Here is an 11,035-nt window from a genome sequence, read left to right on the forward strand (position 1 = left end):
AGATGAAATCTGGGTGGAGGAAGTTCCTCTTCGGTGCATTGAAACTGACACATTCAGTGAGATATTGCTGATCGCTATGCAAAAGGATACAAATCAACAAACACTATGAAATTGGGATTTGGTTCACTTGTGATGTTCAAAAAACAGGAAATACACCATCTGATAATCAGTAAAAGTCATTTAGTTGACATTGCATTTTGCACCAAGAAATTGTTGCTTTTCTTTTGCTTCTGCAACCATTTATTGTTCCTCATTCATCGCTGGCTAATCCTTTCAATTTCTCATATATATAGCACAAGATATATGACTAACAATGGTTATGTCAAACTTTTAATGATAATTCAGATTGCCAAATCTGGATTTTGAACTGCAAACTTTATACATGGCTATTCAAAATTAAACTCCACTAGAATTAATGTATATTCTGCTAGGCCTTTTTTTTATTACATAGGGATATTAAATACATTAGTACATAGAATTATTTTGTTAGTATTATTGTGATAAACTATAGTTTTTCTGTCAAGTGTCTCTGTTTTATCCCCTTTGCTTCTAGATTACATTTCCTTTGAAAAGTAGGTTTATTATTCCCTTTGAAAGCATATTTCCTTTTCCACTGGATTGACCATGGTTTAGAGTTAGGGCATTTTCACACGAGGCCTAAAGCCGTTCTTGCTTCAGTCGCTTTGTCATGTCAAGTGTTCAAGCTGTATTAGTCAGAAATGCTTATTTGAATTACAAATGTCCCTTTCTCCCGCTTTCTGTTCTGCATCAACAACAATCAGATGTTCACACAAATGAGCAAACTTTCAAGGCTCAAAAGCCATTTCAGTCCTTCACATGAAAACGCATTTCATCTTGTGATGGGGACCATTTTCAGGTGATATTTCATATAACGCTTGTTGTGTTTCTCTTCACTTCCTGGTCCGTGCTGACTCAGGTTCCTGTGTGTTTCACCCAAGGAGATAGACAAAGTTACAACGGTTGTGTCTTCAGAAATGGAGAGCCACCATTGCTTCCTCATCCCAGAAGGCATTGCTTGGTTGAATCTGACCCTGTGCGTAAAACGTACAAGAAACATTAGCTGTGACTAGTTCATGAAGAGATGATATGAGTGGAATGAACTTCCAAGCCCAAAGTACTATATTGAATAAGCACAACTTTATTGTTGAAATTATAAAGTCACTAGAAACTACACATGGTTCCTAGTTACTTGCAGACTTTACTTGTAAAGGGCATTTTAGATGCATTTTAATGAGAATTGTAAAAGTTTTATACCATCCTCCTATCAGTTGTAAGGGTTATTTTTCTTCCAAAAATGAACATCATGTAATAGAAAAGTCATGAGCAGATCAATATGTTACTTTTTTCCCAACACTGCGATGAATAATTGCAATGGATTTCCTCTCAAATACTATCATCAGTGGTGCCCCGTGTCAGCTGAGTAGTGAATGAGCTTAGGGGTTTAGCTCAAATGTGTAAAACTGCAGTGAAAGATGTTGAACCTGATCTCAAAATTAGTTCAGGACCTTGGACAGCTACTTCAAACTTCAGGCAAAAATAAAATTAATGACCACATGAAATGAGAGCCACTAGCTATAACTATCTAAAATGGGTTAGGATAAAGGTAGCTTTCCAATCTCAGAGTTGGATACCCACTTGCTTCTGAATGATCCCTTCAGTCTGGAATCTTTATTACTGGGCTACATTAAAATACAGATCTCAGGACTACAACATATAGCCAAATTAGGGATTTTCCTTTATCTTCTTTCAACCCTACGTTCTTTGTACTATGTACAAAATCTGGGGGTCCTCCTGGATTCAGCTTTGATACTTGATGCTCAGGTGTTGGCAGTGGCTAGGAGGGCCTTTGCACAATTAAAACTTGTGTGCCAGCTGTGATCATACCTCGTGAGGTTTGACTTGGTCACTGTGGTCCACGCCCTAGTTACCTACAGATTGGACTATTGCAATGCACTCTACATGGGGTTGCCCTTGAAGGTGGCCCAGAATCTACAACTGGTCTAACTATCGGTGGCCAGACTGTTAATGGGAGCAAATTACAGGGAGCAGTCAACTCCACCTGTTTAAGGAGCTCCAGTGGCTACCAATTATTTTCTGGTCCCAATTCAAGGTGCAGGTTCTTACCTATAAAGCCCTAAACGGTTTGGGGCCCGCCTACCTTCGTGAACTGTTTCTCCCTATGAACCTGCATGATCTCTTCGATCATCTGGGGAGGCCCTTCTCGCGCTTCTACCTCCATCACAAGCTCGGCTTGTCGGGATGAGGGAGAGGGCCTTCTCTGTAGTGGCCCCCCAGATCTGGAACTCCCTTCCCAGGGAGATCAGGCAAGCACCTACCCTATCATCTTTTTAAAAGCAGTTAAAACTTGACTCTTCCAGTGTGCTTTTGAATAATCTAGTCCCCATGATTAAACCTCTATTTAAACGATTTCACTATATCTCGCACTTTACTCTCCCCTGTAAATAAATTGAAGTCCTACCTCACTCCAATTCTCCTGAGAATGTTTGAGCATTTTGTTCTTCTATGCTCCATATGGCACTATAATATACATCGCTGCACTTTTGCCTAGACCTCCCTCCCATTTTACTTCACTTTTCTTAAATGGTGGTCCTTATTGTCATTATCTCACATTTTTAAATTGGTTTTTACAGTAATTGTATTGTTATTGGACTGTATCATCTGGTCTAATGTGTTTTATTTGATTAATGATGCTGTTTTACCTGTATTTTTACTGTGTTTTTATTTGTTTTTGGGCTTGACCCTGTGTTAGCCACCCCAAGTCCCTACGGGGAGATGGAGATGTGACAGAAAAATAAATTGTTGTTGTTGTTGTTGTTGTTGTTGTTATTATTATTATTATTATTATTATTATTATTATTATTATTATTATTATGTACTAAACTTGATAAAGAGCCTAAAAGTCACAATTTCCAAACTCTTGAGATATTTTAGTTGATTTTAATAAAAGGGATTCCACACAAGTGGATATCTTTTTGTCTCATGGTTCTGCATAGGGTTTTTTTAATGTTGCCTTTGTATCTAGTAACACCATAGAAATGATATGCTGGCAACTTGAAGGGTAAATTGTCCTAATCTGAGCCATAGATTCTTGCAGAAAGGATGAAATGAATGACATATTAAAGGCCAATTCTAAGGAAAACTGTTACCCAGCATCATGTTCTTATATAAAATACAAGTTAAGTGCACTTAGAATATGTATATAGAGAAGGAAGCTTCAAAGGATCACGTAAGACTGCTACCCACTCTGTATGCAGCACAAACAGATTTGATGACCCAATACTGTTTGACTCCTCTTTCATAAATCTCTGTAATTCTATTTCAATAAAGGCTTGAGGACAAAAGCTTATATTTCATAACTTCATCTGAAATTCTGGGGATAAAAATGCTTACAAGCAATCTACAGCTAAGCGGCGGTGAGTCCTTATGAGCCAGCTGCCAAATGGAGGTAAATAAGTTCATTCTGTGTTAGCAATAGAAGTATTCTAGTCACAGCAAAGATATACAGCCATAGGACCCATCTTCACATAGGACCCAGGACCCATCTTCTCGTAGCTGCTATGGTCTGGACACATGGCATTATTGATACTTCACTTGGATTCGGCTCTTTTTGATACATGAAGGCTTAATCTGATGCAAAAAAGCCTTGCCTTTTATCCTAGATTTTTGTTGTGTGGCCGGCCCTCTGAAGTCGTGTTGCTGTGAAAAGTGATAAAGGAGTTAGCAGTAGGTGGGGCAGGTAAATAGGAGCAGTTACAAGCCATCCTATCCTATGGGAATACAGATGTAGGAGACAACAACAGCAATTGGATCCTTATATTTAAAACATAAATACATATATTTGCATGCATGATGTGGGGATGTTTACCAACCATAGTTATGTCACCAAAAATAAATATTAGAGATCTAGACACCCCCCTCCCTTATACCAAAGTGAGTTCTCCAGGGGGAAATGTGGTTCTCAACCTGTGGGTCCCCAGATGTTTTGGTCTTCAACTCCCAGAAATCCTAACAGCTGGTAAACTGGCTGGGATTTCTGGGATTTTTAGGCCAAAACATCTCGGAACCCACAGGTTGGGAACCACTGAGTTAGAAGCAGGCAATGGCAAACCTCTTCCCTGACCAACACACATTTTGGGGCATCAATATTAGAACTATTTCTGGGTGTATTTGATCTGCTGATTCCGAAAATGGCACCAGTTTCTCCCTGTCAGCTCTGGTTTTTGAGCTACAGAACATATGCCAAATAATATTCTTCATCTGCTCATCCATAAGGAATTATGATAACTATATATTGAAGGAACTATAGCTGATGCAGTCTAATCAGCACCCCCAAATAACCCCAGGAACATCTGTAAAAACCAAGACACCAAGATTTTGATTTTGGGGGTGGGTGGGTGGGGGCTATGAGTATGTTACTATGATAGGGTCAATATAAGTTAAAGACAACTTGAAGACATGTAGCAACAGCAGTAGAAACAACCATAGGATGGATCCAAAAAGCCTGACGGTATGATATTAACCAACAATGCAAGAGTAAAGTCTGCTTAATGGGACACTCGCTATACTCATTGTTTAATCCGCCTCAGTGTTAAATATCTAGAAATATTATAAGATTGCTTAAACATAAGTATGGATGGCATTCTGTTCAATAATTATGAGATCATAAGCTAAATTTAGAACCTCAAAACTGCTGGGTGATTTAGGTTTACAACAAATGTGACCCCCTACATACCACCTTTTAGCCTGACAGGGCCCCAACCAAAGGATTTCCAAAGCACTGCAAAAATGACATTTGCAGCACTCTCCTGGCCATTATTAGTATTGAGACTCTAGATTCAAGGGGTCTCTCCAGTTGCTGATTTTCCATGCATCTCACAATCACATAAGTACTGCAGTCATCATTCCCCAGTGCCCTGATCTGCAGCAACCTGGAGGTCTCTCTGTTGGGAAGCTGCCAGGCTGAAATGTGGGGATTGGGAGTCACATTAGGTTGGAAATAATTGTGAACCTAAATTGCCAGTAGTTACAGGATCATAAGTCCAGCATTTAAGCAATCCTTCAGTGGGGCACTGCTATGCTGAAAAGCAGAGGACTATGTGTGTAATTTTTAAATTGGAAGTTTTCAGATACATTGAAATCCTACAAATATACAAAAAGAAAGATTGACATTTTAAAAAGAGGTGGCATTACTAGACATAACAATGACAACAGAGCTCCATCATTATAGTTGCATCTGACAACATGGGATCTTGGGCTTTTTTATATAAAAGATTGCTTTGCTTTGCTTTGATAGCTCAATATTGAAATTACACCATAATCATCTTTTTCATTATTTTTCTTGTAGAGGCTCAGTGAAAAGGTAAGACTTTCAAAACAGTGATGACATTATGAAATTATCTAATCGACCATCTTATTTATACGAACTCAGAAGTAATATCCATGGCGGTCAATGGCACTTACAACAGCAACTTGCAACTCTTCACAGTTTCATTTCTCATGTCATGGTTTAGGCTGCAATCTCTGTATTCTTAGGTGCATCATACGCAAGTATACTGAAGTATAAGTCGAGTTTTCCAGCCCTTTTTAGGGCTGAAAAAGCCCTCCTCGGCTTATACTCGAGTGAGGATCATGGCCGGCTTATATTCGGGTTGGCTTATACTTGAGTATATAGGTAATCAGAGTTGAGTCGTCATCTTATTAAAGTCTTGTTATTATCTTAAATTACAATTTTATGTAAATATTCAAAAACATTTAACCTACTGATGCCTCAATTAATGTAATTTTATTGGTATCTATTTTTATTTTTGAAATTTATTAATAGCTGCTGCATTTCCCAGCCTTGTATAATACTCGAGTCAATGAGTTATCCCAGTTTTTTGTGGCAAAATTAGGTGCCTAGGCTTATATTCGAGTCGGCTTATACTCGAGTTTATACGGTACTCACCTCAAACTTACTACAAGTAGTCTATGTGATATATGGACTGTTCCACAGCAGAATTACTTCTTCCAGCCTTTAATCCATCACACAAAGAATTGCAAGTTACTCCAGAACTTCTAGAAAACTCCTGAGTGACTCCATAGTGTTTTGGACTTTTGGACAGCTGAATTGGGCTGGATCCAGAATGATCCAGTGTCCACATGTCGGAAAGACCTGCCACTGTTTCACCAACCAGAAGCAGCTCCCTGGAAGAGCCTCACAGATGATATTGTTTCTGATGGGCACATGGCTGGGCACTCTGGTGGAGAGATGCTTCTGGCCAGCAAAACAATAGTGGTGGCCACAGGGCACTACTGCTAATCCACTGACTGCCTGGTTGACCAACTGTACTGCTGATCAGATTTGGAGGACCCCCATGGTATATCTGGTGCAGCTATATTTCAGAATATTTCGCCTGGTGTAGATGCAGCCTCTGTTCCCAGAAGCACACAGACATCTGTCATATTACAAAAGGTGCAATTTCTTCTGATTATTTTTTACAAACCCTACTTTGTTGATCTTCCACACCCTCATCAAAGAATTTTATTATAACTTTTATTCATACTGCCTTCAGATTTGCAAAGCCCCATGCCTAACAGGTTCATCTATATGGGTTTATAAATACAGTTATAAAGAAATCAATACATTTCTGTCACATCTGACATAGGACATAGTTACAGTGCGTAGCAGAAATCCAGAGTATTGACCAAGCAAATGTAATTAATAAGGAGGGTGCTTTTTTTAAAAAAAAAACTGTTATGAAATTGTCACATAGAAATTGGAGTTTTGTAGCCGAGAACTGTCTACTCCAGATAAATGGAGCTGCCATGAATTGAACTTGTGATTTTCTGCAGTCTAGACACTCCCCATGTCAGCCAACCATATAATCTTTTGGAAAACAAGTTATAAATAACCAAATACTGTAAATAGGGTAAATGGGGCTTGGATTTGCATTTACTAGAGCTAGGGAATAGGTTCTTTTGCCTTTGAATAAGATAGTATTTAAGGTGGAATGAAAGAGTAAATTCTTTGTAGTGTAATTTCTATATTGCATGTACTTCCATTCTGTTTTTTCCCCAAACCCCAGCTGTTGGCTAATGGATTCTGTATGTTATAATCCAAAAAGTGGTGTAAGTTTCACCCCCAAAAAGTGCCATAATCAAGAGGTCCTCACCATTGACTTGAATGAAACCAGATCCTACTGATCTCTGCCTAAGCAGCTATTCCATTTGTACTAGTGTGTGTGTGTGTGTGTGTGTGTGTGTGTGTATACACACACACACGTACATACATACATACATACATACACACACAGTATATACAGTAGCGTCTCGTTTATCCAACTTTCACTTATCCAATGTTCTGGACTATCCAACTCAGTCTGCCTCCCACCCAGATCCACAGCTGTTTTTCTAGGCAACAAGGACTGAACTTTTTATGGATTTAACTTCTGACAATGTTGTTACTGTAAGTTCATTTTATGCAATTCTATCTTTATTTGTAGTCAATTTTTATTAGTCAATATTTTTGTAGTCAATGTTTTCAATACATTGGAATGTTTTGGTGCTAAATTCGTAAATACAGTCATTACTTCATAATGTTACCATGTATTGAACTGTTTTTTCTGTTGTTTTCTTGTTGTAAAACATGATGTTTTGGTGCTTAATTTCTAAAATCATAATGTAATTTGACATTTAATAGGCTTTTTCTTGATCCCTCCTTATTATCCAATATTTTTGCTTATCCAACGTTCTGTTGGCCCGTTTATGTTAGATAAGTGAGACTTTACTGTATATGGATGATTGGGGAACAGAAGTGGATGAATCTGCCAGTTTCAGATTCTCATATTCAAGTTTTTAAGATCTCAAAATATATGAAGAAATTTGCTCATTGAGCAGCACATTAACTGTTCAAAAAAATGAACCACATTAATCATCACTGGCCAAATTCAATAGGTGCAACTGTTTCCACTGTGGAGAGAAGATCATGTTTTGTTCTTGCCCATGAGCTGATCACATAAGGAGATGGCCATCCTTATTCATCAGCGCTACAAACAGCTGAACTTACAAGAGTTCAAGACCAGACCATCAAGACTTCTGCACTCATAGCACTGGGTCTAGTTTCTCTTCCCATGTTGATTTTAACTTTAACTCTCAAGACTCACCTTTCCCCATTGTTCGCCTCTCCGCTTATGTGACTGCAACCCAGTGTGAGGGTTAATCTCTGTGCTTCTTTCTATATCCAAAAAATAGAAATGAAAACCTCTTGAAACAACTTTCCTCCCTTTCATCTTCTCAAGTCCTCTTTTGTAGCTCTTTCCTCCAAGAAACTTTGATCCCTGAATTTGCTTCGACCTAACCTCAACAGCTTCCTGGAATTGAAATTGTCTTCACAATTGAAGCCTAGTTTTGAAGAAATGTCTCAGCCCCCAGTCTTGCAGGAAATGGTGCCCTTTGACGTTTTATCAAAGCCTGATTCATTGAATTGTATATTATTTACTTATATTTATTTGCTTTGTTTACCTAGTTGTCAGGTCCCTGGCTGCTGGGCACCAATAACCCTACACAGAGGCCAGTCTCTATCTAATATCTTTATTAAAGAAATATATAAAATCAATAAAAACAAGTGAAGAATATAGTTCAGAAGCAGACCTTTCAAATGAGGTCAAATATAGTCCAAAAATGTATTGTCCAATAAATGATATTAGAGTTCAAAGTTTTAATCCACTTGACCGAAACACACACTTTGCCAAGCAATAGTGTGGGGAAATAACAGAGTCTTAGAGTCCAATGAAGCTTGACAACAAGGCTGGAAATAAACTTGATTCTTAACTAGGTCCGTGACTGGAGACAAGGCAAAACATGAAGCATGAAGCAGGGTCTGTGGTAAAACCGCGAGGCAGGGCAAGGCTTGAAGCTTGATCCGGGAAGCAAGGAACTGGGGTACGAAGTCCACACACGATCTCTCTCCTGAAGGTGATCAATTGACTCCGCAAAGAATCCCTCGCGCCAAACACCTATATTGGGTCTCGTTTTCCCGCCAACAGAACTCTTTCCCTAGAGAACGAGAAGCGAAACCCAACTCTGTCCAGATGTGTGACTCCTTAGAATTTCCCAAGGGAAGCAGGCCTAATCAGCTTGATGTTTGGCAGCTATGCGTAAACTCCTCTGTTGGGCTTCTCTGACTCCCCTTTCTCTAGAATAAGACTCCTTCCTGGGAAACGGAGGGGAGTTCTGCCCAAGGCCTGTTTGGCTGAATTCTTGAGGGCAAACATCAACATCCTGCAGGTGAAGGGACTCCGGCTCTTGCTGAACCGGCGAAAACCCCATGTTTTCCTCTTCGTCTGCCACAATAGTACTAGGAACAGGACTACAAGGCCCATGAGTCATCACACTAGTACACATAGGACTCATTAGCTAGTTGATTTCCTGTCAGAATTTCTATAATATAATTTCTATAATAAAACTCCCATGTAGTTATTATGACTTAAATACCCTAAAGGCACTACATCCTGTCTGATCTTGGTACCTAAGCAGGAGCAGTTCTGACTAGGGGCCGGGCTGTGGCACAGGCTGGTGAGCAGCCTGCTCCAATAAATCACTCTGACCATGAGGTCATGAGTTTGAGGCCAGCCCGTGGCAGGGTGAGCGCCCGTCAATTAAAAAAATAAAAAAAATAGCCCCTGCCCGTTGCTGACCTAGAAATCCGAAAGATAGTTGCATCTATCAAGTAGGAAATAAGGTACCACTTCTAAAGTGGGGAGGCAAATTTAACTAATTTACGATGTTGGAATGAGGAAGTGCTGTCACAGTGGATGATGAAGCAGCTGCTCCCCCCTGTGGCCAGAATCGAACATCCCCTCAGGAGATTGTTAAATTGCCTCTGCGTCTGTCTCTGTCTCGGTTCTATGTGTATATGGGCATTGAATGTTTGCCCTATATGTATATAATGTGATCCGCCCTGAGTCCCCTTCGGGGTGAGAAGGGCGGAATATAAATACTGTAAATAAATAAAATAATAAATAGTACTGGGATGGAAGAATATCAATAAATACCAGGTGCTGTAGGCTATATTTTAGAGAAAGAAACTGGCAGAACTGCCTTTGAGTATTCTTTGCCTGTGAAATTCACAGGGTTGCCATAACCCAGCAGGTCATGTGAGTACATGCACACATACAATACAGTTATTGTGTATTTTAATGCGTATTTTTACTCATTTCTCCCATGCTGTTTGAGAGTGTGAATTATGAAAACCAACCTTCTATGATGCATTACTACTAATGTTCCTATGTCCCATGAGCTATCAAAATTGTTTAACCCTATCTACTTTGGATAGGGTCTTTAAAGTTCAAACAAAAATCCAGAGCAGGTATCCCCACTGCTGTGACATTGGCCTCCAACACTTAATTATTAAAATTAAGTGTAACCGAAGGTTACAAAAGTGCTGCTGTGCCTCTTCCCGTTACTATTGGAGTATGTTCAGGCACAGTCCTAACTGCAAACTCAAGAAAAAGCTATCTGCACTACCAGCCTTAGATATTGTTTTTACCTGAAGTGAACATGTTCTTTCCCTACCCTCCATGCATTTTTAACATCACACAGCCATGGAGGTCAAAAACAGAAACTGGGCATCTTGTATGAAATCTACTCAGGCAATTGCTTCACAGTGTTTTCTGATAAAGCCAGTGTTTTCCTGAAAGGCTATACACATACTCTGGCAAGGAACTATAATTCAGCACACAGGTTGGGAAAATTACTGCTTTAGACTACAACTGCTAGGATTCACTGGCCAGAATAACCCTGAAATCTTGGAAATGGAGTCCCAAGCATTAACTGTTTCGTGTTTTGTATCAATAGAACACATATTTTCCATCTGAATGAGCCACCAAGTAGCAAATGAGACAAAATGCATATTACGGTTGAGCACAGGTGGACAACCTGTAGCTGTCCAGAGGCCGTTGGATTGCAATGCCCACTATTCTTTTGTACTGGCTGTGTTATGGGCAGGGCTGTAGCC

General features: G+C 39.4%; 1 long non-coding RNA gene across 1 annotated transcript; it reads right to left on the minus strand.

Annotated features, from left to right (window-relative positions):
* Window positions 1–317: 317 nt before the first annotated feature.
* LOC134297397 (uncharacterized) lies at window positions 318–9,485 on the minus strand. The gene is made up of 2 exons (XR_010004121.1): window positions 8,184–9,485; window positions 318–1,052 (listed from the first exon to the last, which is right to left on the minus strand). It is a non-coding gene; the product is annotated as an uncharacterized LOC134297397 (long non-coding RNA).
* Between the last annotated feature and the right edge of the window lie 1,550 nt (window positions 9,486–11,035).

Source organism: Anolis carolinensis, chromosome 3, assembly GCF_035594765.1.
Source record: "Anolis carolinensis isolate JA03-04 chromosome 3, rAnoCar3.1.pri, whole genome shotgun sequence".
Classification (NCBI taxonomy): domain Eukaryota; kingdom Metazoa; phylum Chordata; class Lepidosauria; order Squamata; family Dactyloidae; genus Anolis; species Anolis carolinensis.